Source organism: Canis lupus, chromosome 31 (genome assembly GCF_011100685.1).
Source record: "Canis lupus familiaris isolate Mischka breed German Shepherd chromosome 31, alternate assembly UU_Cfam_GSD_1.0, whole genome shotgun sequence".
Classification (NCBI taxonomy): domain Eukaryota; kingdom Metazoa; phylum Chordata; class Mammalia; order Carnivora; family Canidae; genus Canis; species Canis lupus.
In genome coordinates this window covers 1,442,631-1,465,524 of record NC_049252.1, presented here as the reverse complement: position 1 = coordinate 1,465,524, position 22,894 = coordinate 1,442,631, and the positions used below count along the sequence as shown (strand labels likewise).

At 34.1% G+C, this 22,894-nt stretch overlaps 1 protein-coding gene across 2 annotated transcripts in view; it reads right to left on the bottom strand.

Moving 5' to 3' along the window:
• VGLL3 (vestigial like family member 3) overlaps positions 1–22,894 on the bottom strand; it is a 117,699-nt gene that overhangs the window by 3,048 nt on the left and 91,757 nt on the right. The window contains exons 5-6 of one of the 2 annotated variants that reach the window (XR_005382044.1): positions 5,151–5,251; positions 2,036–2,213 (exon numbers count right to left, since the gene is read on the bottom strand). The gene's annotated coding sequence lies outside the window, so the exon portion shown is untranslated. The remainder of the gene's footprint in view (positions 1–2,035; positions 2,214–5,150; positions 5,252–22,894) is intronic. The other variant, XR_005382045.1, reaches the window with a different exon arrangement.

Here is a 22,894-nt window from a genome sequence, read left to right as displayed (position 1 = left end):
AATGTTGTCAGAAAGCTTAAACGATTCTTATTTTGGTAATCATTGATAAATCTAAAAAGTTAATCACTCCAGTGAAATGAAAATAAAATTCCACAAGGTTATACCTATATATATAAATTGATAAAACAGGTTGGCCAATGGAGACAATTAAAAAGCAAACAAAAGTGAAGATCATCTACAAAAACATGGTTGTTACTTATCTGGCAAATGAACTGACCAATAAAAAAATAATTGATTAATTCAAGATGAACCATAATGTTGTAAGAAGACCAGGCTTTTGAGTCTGACAGAGGTGTGGTTCACTGCCTAGACTCTAAACTTATCTTTTTAAATATTTTTTGAGATTTTATTTTTTAAAGTATTATCTATACCCACAATACAGGCTTGAACCCACAACCCCAAAATTAAGAGTTGTGTACTTCACTGACTAAGCCAGCCACGTATCCCTTGACATCTTTTTTTTCTTATCATATTTTTAATCCCTTTAAGTAACATAATCCTGTGTCATAATCCTCATAAATAAATAAATAAATGATATATCCTTTTTAAGACTATTGTAATAATTAAATAATATAGAGATTATAAAAAGCTTCATACCAGGGGGACAATGTATAGAGAATTTTGCCATATTTGTACATGTGTTATGGGCTGAATTGTGTTTCCCTCAAAATTCGTATGCTGGAGCTCTAATTCCTAGTACCTTAGAACATGACTGCATTTGAAAATCGGGCCTTTAAATAGGAAATTAAGTAAAAATGAAGCTTTTAGGGTGGACCCTAATCTCATCTGACTTGTGCCATTGAAAGAAAAAATCAGAGCACTCAAAAGAGACACCAGGGATGCTTGCACACAGAGGAGAGACCATATGAGGACACAGCAAGATGGCAACCATCTGCAGGATTCAGGAGAGCCCACCCTGTTGACATCACAGTATTGGACTTCCAACATGCAGAACTATGAAAAAATAAATTTGTGTTGTCTAGTATTTTATTGTGGCAGCCCTGGCAAACTTTATGCATAAATACTTTATGCATATGAAGAAATAACAAATTATCCCAATGTAGGCAATATGTATTATTTCATGTAATCCTCAAATAGTGATAATGGATTAAGTGCTATTTTAATATTCATTTTACAATGAGGAAACTGAGTCACAGAAGATTTTAATGACCTAAGGTCACAGTTAGCCCAAAATTAGAGCCTATGCTCATGACCACTGTGCTACAAAAAGAAACAGCAGATTTTTTTTTAATGAGTAAACATTCAGTTTTATGGGCATGTCGTACAAATTGTACATTCTTATTCATTAAAGAGCATGAAACTCCACAAACCTTTGTTAAAAATGAAGGAAAAGTCATATAGACTTTAAACCTAATTTGGGCATACATGAGTGCATGTTATCAGATCTATTTATATGAGAACTTTTTAATGCTCATTTTCATGAGGAATGTAGATGACACACAGTTTTAGAACACTAAGAGTTGTTTTTAGTGTAGCCCACACTATAATTTTAGAACCCCTTAGTCCTATCTGTTCCATGTACCCACTGATTAATTCCATGAGCACAAACACAAAGCAGATATAACTCAAGGAAATAAAAGCTGACTACCTTGTCTGACCATAGTTGAAATGCTCATACTTTCAACTTAAAAAATTGTATTTCATTTTGCTGAAGTAATTTGGTGGAAGGATTTAAATAGGTCAAATATCTGAATTATATATTATCTTAACAGAAACTTGGCTTGATAGTTTAAATTACTGTTAATCAAATATTGATATGGAGAGGCCTAAGAGATATAAAATAAGAATTTGATACAGTGTTGAACATCAGTTACTTATAAATAAATGTATCTGAAAAGATTAAAATAGCATGGTTAGTAATGAAAAAACGTATTATCAGGTGCCAGTCACGTCCCTAGATTTCAAGGATAGCATTTTTCATAAATGAGAAAAATACCTAGTAAAATAGTTTAATACCATTACTTTCTGTTGAAATGTTTTTTTTTGTTTTCGATGGAGCAAAAGAAAACTTTACCTGATGCTTCTCTAAACATAATCATAGGGGATCCCTGGGTGGCTCAGCAGTTTAGCACCTGCCTTTGGCCCAGGGCGTGATCCTGGAGTCCCGGTATCGAGTCCCACGTCAGGCTCCCAGTGCGTGGAGCCTGCTTCTCCCTCTGCCAGTGTCTCTGCCTCTCTCTCTCTCTCTCTGTCTATGATAAATAAATAAATAAATCTTTAAAAAAACATAATCATAAATTCTAATATTTAATTCTGCTAAAGCAGTATTTTTATTAAGTTACTTATTCAGTCTTACCCATTACATGTCTTAAAATCTAGAAGGATTGTACTTTAAATATTTCCTCCAGTTGTAAGAGCAGTACATAACAATTGGAAAATTTTAATGAAACAAATACTAGCACTTGTATTCCCTTCACCTTTAAGGATCAGTACTATTCAGATATTGATTTGATATAGCTTCATTTTAGTTTGGTATTTCTATATATGTATTTGTGCCCTGAAATTTTGATTCATGTATTCATTTATTATTTAGTTTAACAAATGGGTATTGCACAACCACTCTGTACCAGAGCAACAGATTATAGGAGTGACAACTGTGTATTCTAAGGTGGAGAAATCCACGGATGGATAAAAATACCAGGTAATTGGATTTGGACATGTTGAGTTTGAGGTGTGCATTAAACCCTCAAATGGAAAAGTTGAGCATGGAGTTGGATATTGTATGGTCCAGAAGAAATGTCTGGTCTGGATATGGACCATCTGGGAGTAGAAGTTATTTAAACCCAGAAGGCCATATAAGGCAGCAAAGATGTAGAGCATGTAGAGCATGTAGAGAAAAGAAGAGGCCAAGGACTGAGCACTGAAGCACTTCAATATTAAAAGGATGAGAAGGGGACATCTAGGTGGATCAGAGGTTGAGCATCTGCCTTTCGCTCAGGTCATGATCCTGAGGTCTGAGATTGAATCTCACATCGGGCTTCCTGTGGGGAGCCTGCTTCTCCCTCTGCCTCTCTCTCTCTCTCCTCTTTCTCTCTGTGTGTGTGTCTCTCATGGATAAATAAATAAAATCTTTAAAAAACAATATGGGAGAGCTGTGATGCCCAGGAGCAAGAAAGGGAATGGAAGTGCTTTCCTCAGACAGATGAGAGGTTGAGCTCTAGAAGTGGGCAGGAGGTCAAAGAATAGTAGGTAAGATAGGTAGTGATTAACCATGGTCTGAAATGATGCCTTTTGACGACTGAGTGAATGAACTAGAAATAGGATAGAGTAGACATTGAAAAGTCAAGGATAATTTCATGAATTTATAGTGAGAACAATCAGGATGGTGTGTTCCCTGCTCATGTTCAGCTGATGTGATGCTGATTTGGAGTTAGATGGCATTGGCTAGGCCATGGCATGGCCAAGAAAGCAAAATAAAGATTTTCATGAAATTTTTTTTCTCATTTAATATTAACTGATGAGTTTCTTTCCTGTGTTATCAAATATCCTTTAAGCATTATTTCAATGCTTATATGTAATCATATATTGAAATATTTCCCTATTTTTAAAATTGTTTTTACTTATTATATATAATATTTCAATAATTATAGATTTAAGAGTCAAAACTTAGAACCAATTGTAAGAAGAAAGGTGTCTGAAGGAACAAAGATATTGCAAAGGGATTCCAAAGGAATAAACTGTTTTAGTAAAGATCCATTGGTATGTAACAATTCACTTCCAAAGTTCAGTGACATCAAAAACAAGAGCTCTTCATTTGTTCCCATTTATACAATTTAAGTATTACATGGTGGGAATAGATTGTTTTTCCTTCAAAATGTATCAGCTAAAGCAACTTGACTGGAAAAAATACTTTCAGAGTGGAGTCACTCACATGACTGTTGCTGGTGGCTGGCCCCAGGAGCAGACTGGGGATATTTGAAAGATTATAACATATCTTAGAAAGCAATATCTCTTTTTTTAAGATTTTATTTATTTATTCATGAGAGACATAGAGAGAGAGGCAGAGACATAAGAAGAGGGAGGAGAAGCAGGCTCCATGCAAGGAGCCCAATATGGGACTCGATCCTGGAACTCCGGGATCACACCCTGAGCCAAATGCAGATGCTCAACCGCTGAGCCACCCAGGCATCCTAGAAATCAATTTAATTGATGGATATGAATTTAGATTAGATTAGAAGAGTTTTCATTTATTCTATTATTTTCAAAAATCGATATAAAACCAATTCTACTTAAGAAAATAATTTCTGCCTCAAATTTTTGTAATAGTTTCCCTATCTCTTGGAGGTATACAATGTTGCTCTTTGTATGGCCTATCAAATAAATTCTTTTCATTCTCTATAATTATTAAAATATGTAAAAATATGCTTGTGCCTCTGATATAATTTTGGACACATATGCTTTACAGTGATGTTGATGGCTAAATAATTCACCATTGTAATTTGTTTTCTATTTTATACAGTACTTTTTAGCCCAGATCTGCTATGCTTTGTTCTTTTTCTGTTTATTTTTGTTGAGTTTTGGGGGTTTTTTGTTTTGTTTTGTTTTGTTCTTTGGGTTTTTTGTTGTTGTTGTTTTTTAGATTTCTTTCTTTTTAAAGATTTTTTATTTATTTATTCGTGAGAGACACAGAAAGAGAGGTAAAGACACAGGAGAGGGAGAAGCAGACTCCCTGTGGGGAACCCCATGTGGGACTTGATCCCTGGATCCTGAGATCAGGACCTGAGCTGAAAGCAGATGCTCAGCCGCTGAGCCACCAGGCATCCCATCATTTCTTTTATAGAAATACAGTGTTTTCATTCACATTAATCATCTGTTACTATACAATCAATTGTACTTGGCAAAACAAAATATGAATAATCCATTCATTGTCAAGCTATACAAATAACTTAAAAGACTATTCTATTGTTTTATTATTATTATGACATAAACTGGGCATTAACTTCTTATATCTAGAATCCTTCTGTTCCCCAATCCTAAATTATATATTGTTTCTGGGTGTTAAAGTCATATATCTGAATTTTTTATTCTCCTCCAATATTTAAAAATACTTTAAAAATATTTTTCAAATGTATTTAGGCCTAAAAACACAGTTACCATTTTATTCACAGGATGCTTCTTCCTATACTCACAGCATCTCGAGTTTGAGTACAGTAAATCTCTTGTGATAAAGTTTATCTTAAATATTCATGCTTTTTATGACTTCATCAATTGTACTAATCGTTTCATCCACCTGGATATAAAGCAGAGAAAGAACTATATTAATCACATGTTTAACAGCATTGCAGTCTAAGGGTATTTACTATATTCACATATCTCTTCTTTTGACTATAATTTTGCAAAACTGATCTCAGGATTTATTTTTACATTGCTATTTTAATTTTATTGAAAAGTATTATTCAGTTCAGTTAATATTTTAGCACAGCAACTATTAATTAATAATATTTTCTAGAGTTATTATTGATAAGTTAAACATTTCAATGACATTCTGTATGTAATATCACAAAAGTCACAACTACTTGACTTTCATCATTTGCATACTAAGGAAATGACTCTTAACAATATTTCTATGGAACAAAAAGTATGTTCTTTGTGAACTGCATTAACATAAACATTTGTCTTCTTGGTTTGGAATTACGCTTGTAATAACATGAGCAAATTCTGTGTGAATTAAACGCTTCCTAGGTGATCTAAATATATTCTTGAAGTCAGAGCTGACTAATAGCTAATTATTTTTATAAATAAGCCTCTGTGTTAGAATTGTGAGGTTCATAGGTATATTTTAATGCCATTTCAACAAATGCACCTCCATACCCAGACAATAAACCTAGATTATGGAGATCGTCTGCTGGAGTTCCAGAACTATTTGACAAGATATTCTTTTTTCTATAAAACATGTTTATATTTTAAGTTTACTATTATTCTACTGTTGTGGCTTTCCTTTTTTCTTTTATTCTTGTTCTACATATAATTTTTATCTTCAATCTTGAACAACATAGTTTTCCCCCTCAGATGTAACAAACAACTATATCAGAGAGTAAATCACCTTTATTGCCATCTCTAGGAAAATAACACATAGCACTTTAATTCCCTAGGTAAAGAAATCTTATAGGAAAGATAAATTTTATTACAGCCTCTATTCTAGAATGTAGAAATGCATTTTGTTATTATTACTGGTGTTTCTGCCTGTTTTTAAAGACCCAACATCCATATGGGAAATTTTGATGTTATTCTTATAATCCTTTTAATACACACACACACACACACACACACACATTCATTTTGAAGATCTCACACACTCTCTCTCACACACACAAGCAATATCTCAGTATTTGAAAACCTAACCTAAATATATGTCAGCATATAGAGAGTTATGAACTACATCAATGATAGCAGATCTCTTAATTAGAATCCTGTGTTCTCCATTTAACGCCTATTTATTTTTTTGCAAGCTACTAAATCTTTCCAAGTTTTGAAACTTTTATCTATTAAGTGATATATTTTACTGAGGACCATGTGAAGATTTAGAAGATAGCATATCTAAAGGGTGATGTATTCCTGGTACCTAGTAAGAACTTGCTGTATGTTAACTATAACTTTTATTGTGTTTATTTTCATATCAATATAATTTTAAATGGAAGTATATGCAGACAATTATGTGTGTCATTGTAAAAAAAAATGTTTACAGTTTAGGGCAATATGTGGTGAATAACAAATAGTGGATTCCACAAGGAAATTTGAATAAAATCTAGATATTTGAAGAAGAGGAAATCATTTTTAATTGATGTTAATTTAATTTTCTTTAAATTTTTATTTATTTATGATAGTCACAGAGAGAGAGAGAGAGAGAGGCAGAGACATAGGCAGAGGGAGAAGCAGGCTCCATGCACCAGGGAGCCCGATGTGGGATTCGATCCCGGGTCTCCAGGATCACGCCCTGGGCCAAAGGCAGGCTCCAAACCGCTGCGCCACCCAGGGATCCCATTAATTTAATTTTTAATTGATGTTTTCAGAAAAGACTCCATGAATAAATAAGACACTTGGTAGTCACTGACATAGATTCGCAAGTTTATTTGGTTATTAAAATAATAGGTAATTGGAAGACACAGGTGCACTTTCAATATACTAGAATTAATACGTATTTTTTAATTAAAATGGATTCAATATATATATGGTTTATAATTTAATTCTCTATCATATTTGAATCCTTTGGGTGTGTTCAAGAAGCAAAGCAAAGTACGATTGTTTCTAAAAGTCACAGGTTAAAAAGTACGTGAAATACTTTTTAGAAAATATTTCAATTGGTTACTGCACAGATAATAACCTGTGGTTACTGCATGTGGTCATGAATTAAATGCAAAATAACATCAGGAGCCCTGCTTCAAGAAATAATTAGGCCTTCTGCAGAGTCATTCAGTAAAATTACATTATTGTGTTCAACTGAGAGGAGCTGTGTAGAATTGTATTTGTAAAATATAATTGCAGGGACAGCTGGCCTGAAAAAGGAAGAATCTTAATAATATATGTTGCTGAGGTGGTTGGTTGTTTACTCCCCATTATGAGAGTGGTTGATAAGAAGAACAGTCATTGTTGCATAGTAGAGAGAAATTAATTCCGGAAAATAATGATGTAGCTTCTCATGCAGTTTACCTGAATTTTAAAGTGAAATGTATTGTTAGCCATGCAAGCAACATGCCTTGAGGATTTGTTCTTGCTCCTACTCCTGAAGCTTCAAATCTTCTATGTGGCCTTTCTCAGTTGGCTTCATCTTTTATTTTCTTAACATCCCTCTTATAATGTAAACATGGGAAAGAGAAAGTGGTATAAGAACAAAGGATAAGCATACAAAATAGCTCCACTTTCTTTGCAGAAAGATTTAATAGGGAAACGGTACCACACTGAGATTTTATGAAAAGATTGATAATGGTGTGTTCATTTAAACCGAATGGGGAGCCACTGTATGTTTTGCCATTTTAAAGTTAATTTCACTTTTTACTTAAAGTCCTTCTAGATTTTTTTCCACTGTTTGTCAAACAAGACAATTAATTTTATCAACATGACTTTTCAATGCCATTGTAAGCTCACATGCGCTGAAATAAATGTCTTGATACCCTCATGAACATGAATTATACAGACAATCACATGAAATATGGGGGCTAGTATTTCATATACAATATGCTGTCATGTTAATTAAACACAAAGAAGGGAAGACAAAGAAAATTTGTTGGTTGATTAACTCCAGAGAGAACTATAAGTTTTAATATGATATTTAATAGTAAACTAATCTTTAAATGGCTTTGGCTATGTAAATGAATATCAAGTAAATATACATCCCTAAAAATAAAGGCATTAATAAATGCATGTTAATTACTTCTTCAAAAATAAAAACTTTTATCTTTAGACGATATCAGAATACCTTTCTTTTTAAAAAATATTGGGGTGAATTGTAATTTTTACTTACTAAAACAAAGTTTATAATTTTCAGCAAGAGGACAAAGTTTTACTTCTACAGCAAATATTTATTGAGGCTATTATGTGCCAGTCACTTTTATGCAGGAAACAAACTAGGGAAATGATATGCAAAAATGTCAGTAATGATAAGTGTAATGAAGAAAAAATAAGCAGAGTAAGGAGGCCAATGAAAGATACACAAATAGGTTGGTCAAGGAAGATCTCTCTGAGGAGGTGAAATTTAAGCAAGGTTCCATCTTTTATTCTGTTTTGTTTTTGTTTTTAGAATTCTTTAATATTCTGAATTTAAGGAGAAAAAATTGTAAGATCTATATGGAAGACCATGTGTAGGTCTTCTTTGGTGAAATTTCTGTTCATGTCTTTTGCCCATTTCATGATTGGATTGTTTGTTTCTTTGCTGTTGAGTTTAATAAGTTCTTTGTAGATCTTGGATACTAGCCCTTTATCTGATATGTCATTTGCAAATATCTTCTCCCATTCTGTAGGTTGTCTTTTAGGTTTGTTGACTGTTTCTTTTGCTGTGCAGAAGCTTTTTATCCTGATTAAGTCTCAATAGTTTATTTTTGCTTTTGTTCCCCTTGCCTTCAAAAATGTCTCTTGCAAGAAGTGGCTGTGGCCAAGTTCAAAAAGGGTGTTGCCTGTGTTCTCCTCTAGGATTTTGATGGATTCTTGTCTCACATTTGGATCCTTCAACCATCTTGAGTGTACTTTGTGTCTGGTTTAAGAGAATGGTCCAGTTTCATTCTCCTGCATGTGGCTGTCCAATTTTTCCAGCACCATTTATTGAAGAGACTGTCCTTTTTCCAGTGGATAGTCTTTCCTGCTTTGTCGATGATTAATTGACCATAGATAGAGTTGCGGGCCCATTTCTGGGTTCTCTATTCTGTTCCATGGATCTGTGTGTCTGTTTTTGTGCCAGTACCACACTGTCTTGATGATCACAGCTTGAAATCTGGCACTGTGATGCCCCTGACTCTGGTTTTCTTTTTCAATATTCCCCTGGCTATTAACAAGACAGGAAACAACAAATGTTGGAGAGGAATTGGAGAAGGGAGAACCCTTTTGCACTGTTGGTGGGAAAGTTTACATTGGTTACATTGGTTACTGGTTACAGCCACTCTGGAAAACTGTGTGGAGATTCCTCAAAGAGTTAAAAATAGAGCTACCCTACGACCCAGCAATTGTACTACTGGGGATTTACCCCAAAGATACAGATGCAGTGAGAGACCAAGACACATGCATCCCAATGTTTATAGCAGCAATGTCCACAATAGCCACGCTGGGGAAGGAGCCTCAATGTCCACTGACAGATGGATAAAGAAGATTGTGTGTGTGTGTTATATATATATATATACAATGGAATATTACTTGGCCATTAGAAATGATGAATACCTACCATTTGCTTCAATGTGGATGGAACTGGAGGGTATTATGCTGAATGAAGTAAGTCGATTGGAGAAGGACAATCATCATATGGTTTCACTCATATTGGAATATAAGGAATAGTGAAAGGGATTAAAGGGGAAAGGAGAGAAAATGAGTGGGAAAAATTAGAGAGGGAGACAGAACATGAGAGACTCCCAACTCTGGAAAACGAATAAGGGGTAGTGGAAGGGGAGGTGGGTGGGGGGATGGGGTGACTGGGTGACGGGCACTGAGGGGGGCACTTGATGGGATAAGCACTGGGTGTTATACTATATGTTGGGAAATCGAACTCCAATAAAAAAATTATACATAAAAATCTATATGGAAGAATTCTGTGATACTCGTGACAGAAAACCAGTTAAGTTCCCTCAATTATATACAGTTTTTATTGACAAAAAATGTTTTATTGGCTTTACTTATATAGAAAATATAATTTAAAAAAAAAAGAAAATATAATTTAAGTAAAGCACTGGGAGATATGTAAACCCCATCATTAGTTTATTATATTTCATGATCTTATGGGTCAATAATTCAGACAGAGCTCAGCTGGGCTCTTCTGTTCCATGTGGTTTTGGCAAAGGCCGCTCTGGTATTCAACGGCAGGGCTGGTCTGGTCTGGAAGGTCCAATGTGGTTTCTTTCATTCATACAGCTGGGGCCTTAATGTGGATGACCGAAGTCTGAGCATGGTCCAGGGCTGTCAAGGAGGATGCCTAATGTGCCAGTCAGCACGGTAGTCTCCAGCAATCAGAATTCCTATGTAGTGGCTCAGAACTTCCTTGAGAGAATGTTCCAAGAAACAGGAAGCAGATACTCCCAGACTCTTAAGGTCCAGACCCAGGCCCTGTCCACAGGGTTATTGTGGCTGTGTGTTATTGCCCAAAACAGTCACAGCATTCACTCAGATTCAAAGTGTTGATACAGGCTCCACTTCCTCATGGGGGCAGCATCAGAGTTTGCAGCCATCCTGAATATGCCCACAATCCATTAAAAAAATTAATAACAAAATTTACTCAAAGATAATGACCAAAAGCATATTCATCTAAAGTGTTTGGATAGTTCTATAGGATTTTCTGCAATTGTGTGTGTGTGTGTGTTTGTGTGTGTGTGTGTAGTATTTGGACCAAACCTAAAATGCTGTAGGTATCATGAGAACATCGTGTTTTCCCATGGATATTCAGAAGCTCATATACTAAAATCCAGTCAAAGAAACATTAATTACTTACATATTGAAGGTGGCAACATGAATCCATGAAATGCAGCAAAAGCTACTGTACTATTGCTATTTCTCTTACAGAAAAATTTCATAGTTTATTTTCATTTAAATATTGATTTTAGCCCTTTAATCCTTACATAATGATCTCCTTTATTTTTAACATCCCGCTGAAAAAATTATAAAATAAATTATCTATACAATGTCAAAATTATGATGTCCTTATTTAACTTAAAGACTGCATTGTATTTGCTCCAGAAAAACTTGCAAACCACTCTTTTGGTTGCTGAGTTGTTTCTAATCAGTACAGCCTTTGCTTTTGAAGTCTCTTTGGACAGAGAACTCGAAATTCCAAGCAAATTATTTAACCAGTTTTACCTACAGTAACAATACAATTATCCTAGTTCTCTGATACATTTGTTTTTCTCCTTCATTCACCTTCATTCATTAGGTCTACTTTAATAGAACAGATAAGATCACTTAGAATATCTGCTATACTCATAGAAACCTTAATTTGGGGAACTATGAGGAGTTTTAATAATTGGGGTCTAATAGTAGCTATAAGTTAATTATATTACTAATTTTATTTTCTATGTAAAAGTTTTTTACATATTTAAATTGCCAAATGTTTGCTATGATATTGGTATGACTTTGTCAAATTGATATTTACTAAATGGAGCATAGGGTGCTGGATGGTAAGCCATGGTTCAACTACAAACTACAAGAGCAAATCAAATAGGACAATCTATTACTCACAGGTCCTAGGGGAAGTAGACAGCATGCCTCAAAGAGTGGCATAGAGAGGTCAAGGCAGGGTGCAGGCAGAGAAAGAGAGGCTGGACCTGAAGCACATGCCTTTATTATGGTTCATGGGTGGAATGCTTTGGAGTTCCTGGGCTAAAGTAGGATTGGTCAATTCAAATGAAAAGAGCGGGGTTTTGGTGACCTCCACAGGATCTTATCTAAGGGGAGGATGAAGGATAGGCACTGGGAGGCGGGGGAGAATGTTGATCACAATGGCAATTGGGTCGGTCACATTAGAAACCTACATTGGCTTGTGACTGGGCTGCTGCCTAGGGCATGCACCTGCAGGAGAGACTCATGCCAGCTTCAGGGCCTGGAGATTACCAGGCCGAACAAAGTGGGTGTGGAGGCAGCGATACCATGGAGTCGCTTAAACTCTTGACAGATATCTTAAATAAGAGTATGTAAAATTTTAGAACAGCTTTGTCTCCATTATGTTAGTTCTCTGATTTATCCAAATTTTGGTTTGTGTGGACAGCAAGATTATATTTTTCTTGAATTCCCTTGAGATTTAACAAGGATTCTTATTTCCATATATTCAGGCAAATCTGAAGATAGCTGTGCACACTATTCACCTGGACACAACATACTTTCTTCAGAGACACCTTTTATTTTGTCCTTTTGAAGTCCCTTTGACACTCGGTGTAACCAGAGCTTATATAATTAGATAGGCTTTTTCAAGACCTAACTTCTCCTAATTTATTTTTATGGTAATGAATCAGGAAGATCTATGGCTGCATGACTTAGAAATAAAAAATTCCCCTTGAATTTTTGCTCATTAAACATACAAAAGTTACTCAGAAACGGGCCCGAGGTATTGCCCATTGCAATAAATTTAAAAAGGAAACTACATTCCATTCTTTTTGTGCTAGTTTCATGGAATAGTCTCGTTCACTCTTTAAAATATGTCTCTAAAGTTTGATGTTGGCCTGGAAGATAAGATCCTAATCACAATCTGTTCTCTTTGAACTGGGGGGGTGGGGGGGTCTGCTGGTCAACTTCTGCTTGCACATTCACAGTCTCAAATTAGTCATGGAATTAATTAATAGCCACTTTAATTCCTTTCTTGAAAGGCATATAAAAAATCCCAACACTTAAATGCCTTGCCATATAATCACCTGGAGATGCGAATAATATCTGTCTGGCTAGATTTCACTATTACAGGAATATCTAGGGCCAGATATTTGGAAATATTTGAAAGTTTAATACCTAACCTATTTTCTTTCTTTCAGGTTCTTTCTCTTTTTTCTAGGCTTTTCGCATTAGGTAGGCCTAACTAGAGATGATTTGATAACTGAATAATTTTTTTATAGGAAGCACTCATAGTATTGAGTGTCTTACTGGATTTACAAATTTTATTTTCTAGAAGCCAAATGTGCTTTTTAAGAGCTGTGGACTCATAAGCATGGGTAAAAAGAGCTAACTCTTACTCAGGTATTACTCCAACCACTTCTTTGTGTATTAATTCCTTTAATCTTCATTATAACACTATAAGGAAGATACTTTTTTGGAAGAGAAGAAGTCATCCCTGGTTATAGAGGGGGAATCTGACCTAGAGAAGGTCACAAAGGTAGTAAATGGTAGGATTGGGATTTGAAGTCAGGCTGTTTAGCCTGCATGGTCCTTATTTGCTATATTGTTCTTTCTTTCTATATGAGATTATGGATGACACTATTTGTAAAAATTCAGTGGCTTCAGGTAAGTCATAACAGAACAAATACATTCAAAATTACCCGGTGTGAATCATGGTAGTTTTCAAGGCTTTATGTCTATGAACTTTATTTAAGCTAAACTCAACATACCTTAGACCATATAGGATATCTAACATAACCTCTTTTGGTGAAAGACACTCCTTTTCATCATTTTCTATGTATACCATATGATTATCGTTTGAATAAGTATATATATTTTTCTGTTCAGAATTTCTGGACAAAAATGTGTACATGTTAAATATATGGAAATGTTACTATTTTAGATTTTACAAAATAGAATTTTCCTTCTAAGTTTATCTTGTTCTAAAGTATATCTAGAAAGTAAAAACAAACCAGCCAAATTACATTTGGAATTTCTTTTTCTAAATTAATGTTCTACTAGAGGGTATTATACTAAGTGAAATACATCAATCAGAGAAAGACAGTTATCATATGATCTCATTCATATGTGGAATTTAAGAAACAGAACACAGGATTATAGGGGAAGGGAAAGAAAAATAAAACAAGACAAAATCAGAGAAGGAGACAAACCATAAGAGACTCTTAATCATAGCAAACAAATGGGTTGCTGCAGGGGGGATGGGGGATGGGGGTATGGAACAACTGGGTGATGCACATGAAGGGGAGCACATGATGTAATGAGCATTGGGTGTTGTATAAGACTGATGAATCACTGATCTCTATCTCTGAAACGAATAATGCTATATGTTAATTAATTGAATTTAAATAAAATAAATAAATAAATAAATAAATAAATAAATAAATAAATAATTTAAAAGGGTTTATTTGAGAGAGAGAGAACATGCAGGGGGTTGGGGGGGGGAAAGGACTGAGGGAGAGTCTTAAGCAGACTTGCTGCTGATCCCAGAGCCCCATGCCAGCTGGATCTCAGCACCTTGAGACCACACATGACCTGAGTCAAAATCAATAGTCCGTTGCTTACCCAACTGTGCAACCCAGGCACCCCTCAAAGAAATTTCTAGGTCTATCTTCCTCACTTCCTTCTGGTCCACACACTTTAATAAGACCAAGTAAGGTAGCTTGGTCGAGGAATGAGGCTATCTCCAAATAGAGATCATTACTTTTTTTTTTCCAGATATCATTTGAGTTGCATGGATACAGAGAACCAAAATTCTGATACAGAGCAAAACTTATCCTATTACAATTAATTTGCCTCTCTGAATCATTCACATGATAATTAAGTTTACTCCTCTCCAAATTGCATAAGATAGTGTTTTAAAGACAACTCCTTCTTGGGACGCCTGGGTGGCTCAGTTGGTTAAGCACCCCACTGGCGATTTTGGCTCAGGTCCTGATCTCAGGGTCCTCAGATCAAACCCTGCCTCAAGCTCAGCAGGGAATCTGCTTGGGATTCTTTCTCTCTCCCTTTCCCTCTGTCCCTCCCCCACTTCTCACTCTGTCTCTGTCTCTCTATCCCTAAAATAAATAAATAAATCTTTAAATTTTTTTTTAAAGACAAATCCTTTTTTTTTTTCTTTATAATCTTGAGTTGTGGAATTTTTTTCCATGAGGTTCTTTGAAATCTTATCCTAAAATACTTTCTTGAGTTAAAGGAAGAAAAGGAAACCTCTGTCTTAAAAAGTTTTTTTTCTTAAACTACAATTAATTTATGATACAGGATGTTTAACAGATATCTCTGAGGCAAGATTTTTTTCTTTTAAGAAATAATTAACATGTGTTATATCAGTTTCAGGTGTACAACAGAATGGTTTGACATTTGTATATATTACAAAATGATTACCTCAATAAATTTAGTTAACATTCATCACCACAAAAAAAAAAAAGTCAATAAAAAATAAATTAATTAGATAATGTTCTACCCTCAGTGACCTCATGAAGATATTCCAAAGTGGGAGGTGGAGGAATGGAGGATTGGGAAGAGGACATCTTTAAACAGCAAAAGCATTTCATGTATTTTGATGTTTAACAACATGGACTGTTAAGTGACTGAAATATTGCTAAGAAAAGTAAAAATCTGATGTCAAAACAATAATTTCTTACTGTATATAAGTCTTTTACATGCATCTTGTCATAGTACTTAAGTGAGTTTTGACCTCATGAATACTTGTTTACAAATATATACTAATAGATATAATTGACATTATTTTAGGAAAAACATCTGTTGGGTTTAGCAAAATTCACTTTAGGAAATTTCCAAAATAATTTTAAAAATTATTTAAAGGTGTGAGAATATTTTTACATTAGCATTTATGGGCCATGAAAATATTTCTTAAATATAAGAGAAATATCAAGATAAAAATTTTCAAGATAAAATTTTTTCTTTATAACTTGTTAAAACAGAACCTCTCTTGTGGAATCAGAAATTTAACACATCAGCAAAATATGCTTCTAACCTAAAGTGTGTGTGGAATGAGTAGCAAATTTTACTTAAATTGCTATTACATGGTGTGCTTTTTCTGCTCTGACTATGCAAGGTATGGACTCATTATAGTATAAATCAAAGAAATTTCTATTTGAAAAACATCATAACTGTATCCCCAAATAGGTCTTCCTTATGATCTCTTCAGAAATGAACTGCTTTTTCCAGACATTATTTAGCTTTAGCATTTGGTCAGTGAATCAATAAATAGAAAAGTTGTAACCTCAAGGGATATCTTAAAATATCTGATGCTAAGTGTGGATATAAAATAACAAGCATTTGGGGGCCATGATTTTGGCAGTTCTTCTTGAAAGCATTATATGTTTTCTGAGGCTGGGGCCATATACTATTCATCTTGACTCTAGCACAATTTCTGACACATAGTAGGCAGTTAAAAAATATTTGTTGAATGGAAAAATGGCTGAATGACTGGATGTACTTAACTGTTCCTGCTTAGCACTTAGAAGGCTATTTTTAAAATTGTTGGAGTGACGAATATACTCATTGAAAACAGCAGAAAATATTTTCCTTTCACAAATCTCCAAGGAGTTTTGATAGGTATGTTAGCTCCCCAGTGTGCCAAAAGCTCCAGTCACTGTTTTCTTTTCAATGCAAGCACCGTGAAAGTCTTTGGTTAAATCCTAAAGAGCTTAAGTTTGTATTTCCAGCTGTTCTATTTATGGAAATGTTCATTTTCATGTTGAATTTTCCATTTTAAGAAATATCATTAATGGTTTTTATGCATGATGGCTTAGAGTTAAAAGCAGTTTTTCTTAAAACAATTCTCCTTTCTTAAATACCATGTAACAATTACTTTATTTTACGTAAACCTCACAGCAACTCTAAGATGTAGATATTATAATTACTGTTCCTATGAAATTAGACCTAGATATCTTAAAAAATATTATTCCACTAGTAACAGGGTCAGACGTGACAGATTCTAAATTGTTGCCACTATACTATGGTCTTTAACTATTTTTGTTGGCATTATAAGATGTGCCACATTCACTGCTTTAGCATGTATATATTAATTTGTAATTCATCTATTCCGACATAAAATGTAATCAATTTAGAATTCTTGTTTTGGCAAAATAATTCCTTTATGTTTAGAACCAAAACACATGGCTGGAAATGTTATATTTCAACGTATTGTATGATAACAATATAATTCATTTTTAATGTCTTAAAATATATAGAATTTCTTTCATTTTTTCATATTCTTAAGGACATCTATGTAGAGATAGAAAAGCCTGAAGAATTAAGACAAAACTTGCTTATTTTTAAGCACCAAATTTGTTTTTCATTATGGAAAATATTTTTGTTTTCTCACTTCCCAGAATGCATACATGGTTGTGCCTGGACACAGATCTACTTGTTTATGATATTCTAGTGTTCTTCAGGCAAACACAGTTTCTTTCCTTTTTTTTCAGACTGTTCTTTTATTAATGTAAGCCAATATGCCACTAAAATTTCTATAAGACTAATTAAGGAACATATCTGAAACCATTATTGTCCAGAAACGAGTAGAAAACACATGTATTTAAATTACCCCAAAAAAGTGCTTCTATTCCTTCTTCAATCTGTACAATTCAGATATGACTAGTGATGAACCAGACTCTCTGAGAGCCATAATTGTATTCCTATTATGTCATTTGGATGCTCTCAGCTGCTTTTGTATCAGTGAGCCACATCATGGCCATAGAACAGGCTGTTTCTTGCCAAAAGCAGCAACAGAGTAGTAACAGTTCTCTGTAAAAAGAGCAGCAAAGTACTGCCATGTTCATATTTTTGCATGATCATTATAAGTTGCTTCCATTTTCAAAGTTTAACATTCACCAGGGTTATTATTACGTCCAAAGCAACAAAAATAACTATATAATTTAAAAGTTATTTTGATTAGAGTGATAATGTAACAACTGATTCAAGGGGGTCAATATAAAATCCCAGTTCTATTGTAATACTCTTAGTATCTATATTCTTGCTGTGGGCTTTCTAAATAGACAAATAAATTGACCATTTTAATGTGCAACTTATTTATGACAATAAAAATTTATAAATTTAGATGAAAAGATGTCAAGCCCTATATCAATTCTTTAACATATTTGTTGAATAAATGAGTGAACTAAGCCCATCTCAGCTGTTTGAGTAAAGTCAAACCAGTTGACGAGGTGAGGCCAAAATGACAGACCATGGATGCTCATTTGAATATTATAAGTAATAGAGAGAAAAATCTCTCCTTTTTAAAGTTATGGATTTTTTTTTAAATAGCATAATTTGAAGATTAGTGATTTAGGAATCAAGGACCTAGATGCTAATCGGTTCTGCTATGTAATGCTACGTGACCTGTTGCCATTTATTTAACCACACTGGGTCCCAATGTTTTCATGGAGACTACCACAACTTGCTGGACTCATGATTTTGTAGTGACTATCAAAAGATACAAGATATGGTACAAAACAAAAAACAAATGTAAATTGTAAAGAGCCTTACTGCTAGATTTTTCTTATTAGTATAGAGTTGAGAATTGCCTGGAGTTTGCCTTATTCAGAAGGAATCCCTACCTCCAGCAGCTTGTTCCTTTTTAAATCTTTGGAATTTTCCATGTCTATCCCAAGAATAGCAAGTGGTAAATTTCCTTGATGAGTTTACAGATCATAGAGATAAACAAGGGAAGTAGGCACCCCATCATTAGATCAGAAGACTAAATGTAGCCATCATTCCAGAGTGCCTTATGGTCTCATGTACCCAAAACAACATCAGGGGTTTTATATGCATGTGTGCATGAGTATGTGCATGCACTCATATGTGTCCATGTACATTTTTGCTGTGTTTTTGTCTTTATAATAAATATGCATTATCCCTTCAACGAACTATGCCAGTTTTCAACTCTTGAATAATTCACTGCACATAGAACTAAGTTAATACTCTATGCCTTAGAGGAAAGCCCTTATACAAAGAAAACAGATTTAGGTTTCCTACAGAACAGCAGAGCACAAAGACATTATACAGGAGAAATAGCTGGCTTGTTTAAAAGAACCAGTCTTAAAAAGACATGTTTTATGTTATCACATAGAAATGATGGATACTCCTCATAAATGGGATCAGACAGCAATAAGAGGGAGCATATCTGATAGCTACAATATTGGGACCAATTAGACAAATAGGACAGTAGCGCCTAACAGACAGCATACATTTGTTGTTACAAAGTGAAGTACTTCAAGGAATTTGAGGATTACATAAGAAAGAGTAGAGGAATTTCACACACTTTGACTTAGTCTCTAGATTGAGATACCATAAATCTATTTTCATGCTAGAGTAATAACATTTCCCAAAAAAAGAAAAAAATCTATCTCAAACAAATATTGTGATATTCAAGAAAGAAAAGAAAATATGATATTCAAGAAAAAATAACTTTGCTTCCAAGCAGTTAACCAAGAGAAAATACACAATTACTTTTGTTGCAAAAGTAGTTTTGAAAAATAAAATAAAATTTAGCAATACAGATGGCAAGAAACTAATTTCGGATCATCACATAGATAGGTACTTTTTTTCTACCATGAAAATGAAGAATGACAATTTTTTTAAAAGATTTTATTTATTTATTCATGAGAGACAGAGAGAGAGGCAGAGACACAGGCAGAGGGAGAAGAAGGATCCCTGCAGGGTGCCCAATGCGGGACCAGATCCCAGGACCCCCGGATTCCGCCCTGAGCCCAAGACAGACACTCAACTGCTGAGCCACCCAGGTGTCCCAAGCATGACAATTTTTAAGTGGGTTTTAGTGGCAGTGATGTGTTATTATAATCTGATATCAATGTTGGAAAGTTACAAAACTTTTGCACCTATTTAACTGCCCAGTGATCAAAATACCCCAAATTAGTACATTATAGCTTTGAAAATGAAAGCAACTTAGTCTAAATTTTTTTTCAGAAGAAGATAATTTTGGACACCAGGGTGGCTCAGCAGTTGAGCGTCTGCCTTCGGCTCAGGTGTGACCCTGGAGTCCCAGGATCGAGTCCCGCGTGCTTCTCCCTCTGCCTGTGTCTCTGCTTCTCTCTCTGTGTCTCTCATGAATAAATAAATAACATCTTTAAAAAAAAAGAAAGAAAAAGATAATTTGGGGGGATGAACTGATGCAAATTGATTTTAGTATTAACCTATTATTCATGTTCAAATACACCTATCTACTTTCCCATTGGAATTCTAACTAAAAACACATATTAATGATCCTTTCTTCAATCAGCACATTTAGCCAAGGGATTAAAGTGCCTCCTTTAAAGATAAACCACAACAAAATAAACAATATAACTGAGTACTGAGCCCATATTCTAAAACCTCTGATATATATTATTCTCTGATGCTAGGAAAAATGAAGTAAAACTTACATATAAGAAGTAGGCCAAATATTGTGTCGTAGTATTTTCTTCTATAAACTTGGCAAATAATTACTTTTACTATGAAACCAATAAAAGCGTTTGGTATGATCTCCATCACATTATTATTTTTTCAGCATGCCCTCAAGTTTCTCTAAGTTACACATGCTATTTGGAGAAGAGAAACAAAGTCAAATTTACTGGCACATAGCCAATGCTGTTAGAGTTTGCTTTTGCCTTTGGCCTAGTTGATATTAGGATGGTGGTTGAGGGTAGGGTGGGGGTTGTTTTTAGGTTAACAATGTAGGAAGAAATACTTTTGGGGGTAACAAAGCTTAACTTATATAATTATTTTTCAGTGAGCCACTTTGAATTAGGCTCTAGGCTGTTGGTTGTTGTAGAAATTTGAAAATTCAGAGGGTCTTGGGAGAAAAGAAAAGAAAAAAATCACCCACCACTGAAATATTTAGAAATATTGTTTTTTTCCTATAAGGCTCAAGCAATTCTGTTTCTGTCTCACTGCTATAGTCTAAATAATGTTGAGCTAAAATACAGAAGGACCTCATGGGTATAGCAACAGATGCAGTGAAACTCAGATACAATGATGATGATGTTGATGATATATCTAGCATATACAAAGTACTTACTATGTACCTGGAATTGTTCTAAGACACATACAGATAGATAAGCAGATAGATAAGCAGGTAAACAGGGACATATTTAACATGTCACATGTATATGTGTAGGTACATATACACAGATATAATATAAACATGTATATATAAACATGTTTATATTTATATATGACACATGTATATATGCAGATATAATATATACACAGATATAATATAAACATACACACACAGAAACAGAAACAGAGAGAGAAATGTCTACCCCAATTCCTTATGTGACGAATACTATTTTATCTTAATGTCAAAAGTAGGAAATCAGCATCGAGGATCTAATAACTTTTTAATGATCAATCAGCACACAAATTGTGGAGGCAGGGTTCAAAATCAGAAGCGGGAAGACCTTAGGGTCTGCATGTTAAATCTCTACACCAGCTTTCACTGTTCACTAAAGCCCCAAACTCTTTTAAAGAAGAAAAATTCTGAGTTACATCCCCTAAATCTGCCTTCAAGCAAATGACCTTGGTCATGTTATTTTTGTTGCTTCTCACTCCAAGTTGGTTCAAACACTTGATAGACTTCAAAGTCTGCCATACTTCAGTTTGGATACTGGCCAATGTATTATTTACTCCATGTGTGATTTGGGGTTAATCACTTATCATTCCTGAATATCCGTTTCCCCATTATTATTTACTCTATTATTTACATTCTCTAAACAATGGGGAATAATCATTTCCTTTTACTATTGTATACAAAATTAAACAAAGATCAGTTTGATTGTGAAGTTCTTGACACAGGGCATAGAAATTGCTAAAGCAGAATAAATGGCATTATTATTAATATAATTGCTGCCATCATCATCATCATCATCATCATCCTTTGGCATGGTGTTCAGGTTTTTTAGACAAGTGAATAATATGAAATACACATTTCTTAAATATATATTGAATAATGAATGAGTGTTCATGTTATCCTATAACTTCTTATAGAGTATCAACTCTATTTTATCAACATTGTTACTGTTTTAGAGAATATTAGCCCTATACATTAAATTGAGGAAGTATGCTTGGGATGTGCTTGGGATTTTGGGAGATATTTAATTTTTATTAATAAATTCATTTCCAATATGTACCCACTACCCAGCATTCCTTCTCTGAACCAAGGTATTCATGACTATATACAATTGACTTCAATTTAATCCCTGATAAGTTTTGTGGTTCAGCCCATATCTTGATCCAAGTCTTTTTATGCAATAAGAAACCTAATAATTTCTATAATTAATTGCACTTAAGTATGTTTGAGGAAAACTGACATCCAACACAAGAAACACTTTGTCTTTGAGCCATCTTTGAGGAGCGAAGGTCAATTTTCAGAGATTCCAAATTTTTCATTTAGATAGTTGCCTGATCTTGAACACATCTAAAAAAAAATTTATCATCCATTATATGCGTAAAAAAAACTTCACCATGTTGGTGATCCTGCTTTAAAGAGGTTTAATATTGACATAATATTGTAAATGTAGTAACAAAGACTCACATTTTCTTTAATAAGAGGAAAAGTTTCTCTACAGGTTCTTATTTCTTCTTCTTTTTTTTTTTAATATGTGACAGCAAGGATACTGACCTTTATATGTGAATCTAAAAGCCCTAAAATCTCATTTGGTTCAACAAACACCTACATGGTACCTATTAATAAAATTAGCTATTATTTATTATCCATTTCACATTTGATAGACTTTTTTTTTTTATAGACTTTTTAATTTTGGAAATAATCCCATTAGGTATCTTATGGAAGATAAGGTATTACCTCCTTTAAAATAAGAAGAAAACTGGGGCACCTGGGTGGCTC